We start from the raw sequence: 6,354 nt of genomic DNA, 5'->3' as shown, positions 1-6,354 counted from the left end.
AACCGGTCCTTCGGCGGGAGACCGGTCCCCGGAGACCGGTTTCATCTGGGGGAGACCGGTCCCCTTCTGCACAGGTTGTAGAGTAGCTCTCGGGAACCGATCCCTGAAGGGGAGAGACCGGTCCCCGAGCTCGAAAATGTCCAGTAAGGGCTAGTTGCAAAAGTGAAAAGTTGAGGGGTTTAAATGCAAATATGGCATGAGAGGGGTTATATGGGCTAGGGCATGAGTGAGAACTCATTTGTTCTCACTCTCACTCTCAAACCTTCCTTCTCTCTTTCTAAAAATCCTTCTCTTCTCTCTCCCTCTCTCTCTAGGGCTTGGACCAAGAAGGGATTTGGAGAAGCAAGCTTGGAGAAGAAGCTCTCCAAGGTGAAGAGCAAGCTTGGTCAAGGCTTTGAAGGAAGGTTTTGAACTCCCAAGGTGAGTTCTCATGGGTTTTGAGCTAGGGTTTGGATTTTTCCTTCTAATATGCTTCTAGGAGATGGATTAGAGTATTTTCCTCCATGTTTTGTCAAGCTAGGGGCTTGATTGGAGAAGATGACATCGTGGAGAACCTATATTTAGGGTTTTGTAATTTTGAGGTTCAAACTTGGATTTGATCTCATTTTAACCTAATTGGTAGGTCTACGAACGCATCAGTGCGCACGGTTCGGCGATACGACGAGCGTGCGCGAAGATATTAAGAAAACAAGCTGAAGTAGTACAGATCGTCGTAGCTCACGACGAACAAGTCTAAAAATCGTGGAATCGGAACCGTGGCATCCTTGTGACACATAAAGGTGGGGGGTGCTATCCGGAAACACCGGATCTCTTTCTATGTCTATGTCCTTTCATTTGAGCTTATTGGTATTATAGCATTCTTGCATGTAGGGTAATGAACAGCATGTGTTGGTCGTAACAATTATCTGCTTAAGATCATTGTAGTGATATAGAACCATGTGAAAAGGGAAAGTGAAAGACCCTATATGCATGTGAATGTAAGAAATGACTGTGACCGTAGTAAACAAAGGTGACATGGACATTAAACGACTCGATTGACATCGATAAGTGAATAGTTAAACGAGGTTTAACCCAAGTGACATTATGTGTACTGTGGCATCAGGACCACCGTGACGTTGGCAAGTGACAGTATGTGCATGAATAGGTATTAACCATTCATCGGCATTAAGACAGTGAGAATTGTGACAGATTGGCCATACCTCCTCAAATTGAGGATGGGATCATACTCACAGGTATTGGTTCCGGCTTGTGTGAGGTCGCTCCTCCACGAGCGGTGTACTCCGGAGAAGAAATGCACCACGGGTGGACGTGCCCGGCAAAGATCCTTCGGGTGGTTGTGCCTTGTGCCTCCCCCGTTAGACGGGATATGTGGACTGTGAGTTGGCGTAAACCAGGAACACCCCAGGTTGATTGGGTAAAGGCCAAAGGAAAGTGAAAAGGACATGCATGCATAATTATCATGTATTTGAATATGAATATCTATCTGTGATTGCTTTCGTGCAGGCATTGTATTAGAAGTGCATTAGTTGGTTTGTTATTCTTCTTTATTGAAATACATATCCTGAATTAGACCTAGTGGGCGAATCGGCGTGGTCGGCGGCCGAACCTACTGGGAACGTCTTCTAGTTCTCATTACCACTAACCCTGCAGATCCATACGCGAGCGAGGCGGCGGAGGATCGAGGCAAGGGAGTCGCGCCGTAGATAGCGGCCTCGGAATTGTATAGGCATACCCTACACTCGGTGTACTCAACTTTTGTATGTTGAAACAGTAAGCTGAAAATGATGTAATATAAAGATGATGTAATTTGCCTTTTGTTAAAGAAAATTGTGATGTAAATGAATGTAAATGAATGTAATAGACTACTTGTGTTTGATTCAAATGAAATCAAATGACATGTATATTGGATGTTTAGTTAGTTTCGATGCTTTCACTGTAGTTGTTGTTTGCTCCCGTGCAAACCTTGTATATTCCGCAATTCTTGTTTGACTTGCTTGTAATATACTTAATGTTGGAGCCTTGGGCGGACAGGGGAGGCTCTGTCCGTTCGGCGTCTGTCGCGTGCTCGAATCCGACCAAATTGGCGGAGCTCAGGGCGTGACAGAGAAGTTACGCGACCTGTACTAATCACTTAAAGTGAATAGTAACTCCGATTTTTCGAAGAGGCCAATCAGTGAAGATGGCTTCTGGTGTGTATTGGACTCCATTCATAGTGATCCAATAGCTCGTTTTTAATGGTCTAACTATTCTAGAACCATTGGCACTGATGGATTTCAGATCTGACACACGGTTTTCGAGGAAACTGGAGATACATATTTTCTATGTATTTGTGTGTAGGATTTGCCTATTGGTGAGAGGATGGATTTCGTCGCAAATCTGCGACCAAACCAGACGAAACAAAATTGTGAGCTTGATGCCCCTATCGTGCTGATCGCATTAGTGCGATCCGTTCGCAAATCCGATGGACGGATCGCCGGATATCATGTGATTATCGAGGAGAGGTCAAAATGGTATTTTTGTATCTCGCGCGAAACCCCCTATATTTTATGTACCGAATCGCGTGAGATCGGACGTGGAGGTGCGTACACGCGATTTACTCGCGCTGTGAAGGACTAGGTTGCAAATAGTTAGTTTCGGAGGACTTCAGTGCAAAGTGGTCTTTTGTATAAAAGTTGCACCTAGGGTTTCATCTATGGAAAACGCTAACTCTAGCCTTTTATTCATCTTCTGAGCCCCAGCCACCTTCCCCTCTTTCCCTTGCCTCAGCTGTGTGCGCCCCGGTCGCCTGCACTTGCCGCCAACCGCCGAAAAGCAGCCCTACTCCCTCTTCTCTATTGTTTCCAGCACCACATCCCCTCATCTCTACCTGTGCTGCTGCCAGGGAGGCCCGACACCCTCGTGCTCCACCTCTGACAGTAGGCCCCAGCCCTGGTGACCATCCCCGTCGGTCGCCGCCGTCCCGGCAGGTTGTCGCCACCGCTCTTGGCTCCCTACGGCCGCCCCAGACATGCTCGGGCCAGGGCTGGGTCCTCTCTTTCTCCTCGCGCCGCCGCCGCATAGGGTTGGTCACACCGCTTCCCTTCGGCCCCTGGCACCCCGTTGCCGTCGCCCCTGAGCTCCCCGACCGCCGCCGTGGCCACCATAAACGCATGAGCCCGAGTTGGGGCCGTGCGAGCTCAAATTCTTCCCACGCCGTCACCGCCGCCTCCCGCCGCCGGCCAGCGAGAGCACAGGCTCCCCCTGGTCGGCCGGACCCGAATACCGCCGGCGCTACCGCCACCGGAGGCCCCTGCCGGCCGGGCTGGAGCCAGGTTCTGTATCAACCGCGCGGCTAGGGCATCGTTGCCAGCCGTCGACGCCGCCTCCCGTCGCCTGTCGACGCGAGCCCTGGGCCCTACTAACTGGCTGCACCCATCCCCTGCCGGCGCGGCCGTCATCTGGCCTCCGTCGGTCACCCATGCTCCACCTAGCTCCGGTAAGCTTAAGTTATAGTTTCTACGCACTGTCTCGGGTTCGGGTCGTTGTTTCGGTGACCCGAGGCCACCCCGAGGCTTCCGAAGGTGAGCACGATGATCTTGGATCAGTGCTGATCATCGTGATCGCCTTCGTTGGGATCCGCGAGCCCCTGGTTTGCGAGATAAGCATGTTTTTCATACTGTGCGCGGTATTCGCTGAATTCTGTGTCGCACCCGCGCCCTCCACAGTGGACGGCCATGCTCCGAATTGTGAGCACGGCCTCCGATACATTGAGACCTGTCAGCGGGTGTCTCAGACAAGCTAGAAAATCCTTGGTTTGCGTTGTCAGGCCATAAAACCTGGAAAATCACATAAAATGATGTGATCTTATGTAGTCGCGAGGGTTTTTATGCAATTGTATGTTTCATGGTTGCTGTTGGCAGCGTGTGCGGGCATCAGGTGACCTCTGGACTAGTTGTCCAAGGCCCTAAGCTTTTTCGGAAATCGAATGTTGATTTCCAGTGCATTTTTCGCCAAAATCCACCGACGGAACGCGTTTTCGGTTTGGATTTCTTCCGACGGTGCCTCACGGTAGATTATGTTGTCGCTGAGCCTTGTTGGCTAGTCAACCGCATTGTTTAGAGGGTTCGAAAATGACAGGTGAGCGACGGCAGGTTCCGATGTCGAATTGGACACTTCCGGAAACCCTGATCGGAATGATTATCCGACGATAATCGTTTCGATGTGAGGCGGTGTGTTTGCTGCCAAGTCGAACGTATAATTATATTTAGTGGCAGCGGGTGACTCGTAGCACGAGTCGATGAGTTTCGGGACAGTTCGTGGGTCCCGGCGGAGTCCCGGTGCGATTTTCGGGACTTCCGGCTTGTTACGACCATCGGTTTGGAAAACCAATTCCCGTGGGTTTACTTGTGGGGGTTGTGAGTTAGTGGTTCATTTTTGTGGGTTAGATGCTAACCCGGTGGACCCTTCGTAGGTCCGGTTGATACTTCCTCTACAGTCGGAAGGCCAGTACCGTATACATACAGGTAGGTACTTCGACTCGAAGTCGGTACAGTGGTGCACGCTCGGTGACATTCCCTTCACTCTTTCCTTATTGTTTATCTTACATATTATATGTTGAGCCTAGCACCTATACCATATCTCTTTATTGCTTTACTTAGTTGGTTGCATACCCAGTATTATGTTTTAGAAGCAGAGCGGTTTTGTGATTATTTGTGAGATTGATGACCTAGTCGGTTAGTGCATTGCATCTGGTATTGTGACCTAGTTGGTCGGTTCTTGTATCTCGTATCTGTGACCTATTCGGTCGGCTTACTGTATTGTTATCGAGACCTACTTGGTCGGTTGGACTATTTGATGACCTATACGGTCGGTATACCCTGAGGGGTAGGATTGTTGACTGGTTGCCGACGGTTGACTATTGAGCAAATCAGCATTGATCGCCCGATACTCATACGCATTTCACGAACACCAGCGGTCTGATCCACCGCAAGAGGGTGTTCTTTTCCGAAAAAGTGGTTGGAGGTGCCAACCCATGAGCCCATTGGCTACCTTGGGTTATATGCAGGTAGAGTGATAGCGGCACAGGCTTGTGGTCTGTGGTGTGGACCAACAGGGCATAGCTTGAGGTCTGCAGTGCTGACCAACAAAGCACAGGTTTCAGATTGGGTATTTTTAGACTTATCGTCCTGTTGATGCATATATACAGTAGCGGTAGTTATTCATTTATACATCTTGTTCCTTTATTTATCATTGCTACTGTATTACCCTTACCCATATCGTTGTTTATCCTCCTTGACTGGTGAGTACCCTTCGCCTTCGTCGGCTTGTGGTACCCACTGGGAGAGGAAACATGTGTACATGTTCTCACCCCTCACCCCCATTACAGGTGACGTCGCGGGTAATAGTGGGACGGTTCGTGAGTAGCGCACTTAGCGATTCGATAGAGCTTTCGGACCCGTCTCTTCGGTTTAAATTCTTAAACTCAATTTCTTTTAAATAAATGACTTAGACAGTAATTATGGTTCAGTGATTATTACATTTGGATTCATCTGGCTTTTATAAAAGAAATAAAGGATTTATAATTCTTATAAAAATGAAAGTGATTTTTTACCTCTCGTGGTATCGTGTTTTAAAAGAAAAAGGTTTCCGTGTAGGAAACGGTTTTAAAAGGTTTTCTTGGTTTTCATGACTTAGTATTTTAAAACGAGTTTCCGGGTAGGAAACATTTTAAACTGGTAGTTGTAGATTTATGGATAATTGTGATGAATTGAATGTGAATGTAAATGGTGTATGGATGTGTGGATATTCATATGTGGTAATTGTATCTTGAATTGTATATCTTGTACTTGTGCAACGCCGTGCAAATACAGGGAAGACTCTATTCGTGTGAACAGTGAACTTCCTGTATTTGTGACGGATCTCGCATACCCTGGGGGTCATGTAACACACTGGACCTTTGCAAATTGTGAGGTTCGAGTGTTTGATCTGTGTTTTGAGTTTTTTCAGGTATCCTGGAAAGTCGTAGACAGTGTTCATACCTATGACTCGCATCCCGAGGAGTGAGGGTGAAAACTTAGCGCCAAAATCTCCGAAATGAGGAATTTGGGCTGCTCTCGGGTTGACTCTGCAGGGCAGAGTACCGGTACTGCATCGGGCCTGTACCGGTACTGGACCTGGTACCGGTAGAACATCGGGCTAGTAACCAATACCCAGTGTGTTTTTCTGCCTGGCAGAGGCTCGAGTTTGCGCTTACTGTAGCCTGGTACCGTTACTCTTTCCCAATGTCACTGGTACGCAGTGTAATTTCGCAGACTGCAGTTTTTGAGGGTGTTTTTGTTATTGCAGCAACACTATAAAGCACCCCACGCCCCTTGC

This window comes from Ananas comosus, linkage group 19 (genome assembly GCF_001540865.1).
Source record: "Ananas comosus cultivar F153 linkage group 19, ASM154086v1, whole genome shotgun sequence".
NCBI classification, from domain to species: domain Eukaryota; kingdom Viridiplantae; phylum Streptophyta; class Magnoliopsida; order Poales; family Bromeliaceae; genus Ananas; species Ananas comosus.
The sequence above is the reverse complement of the archived record's forward strand: the minus strand, read 5'-3'. Positions refer to the sequence as shown.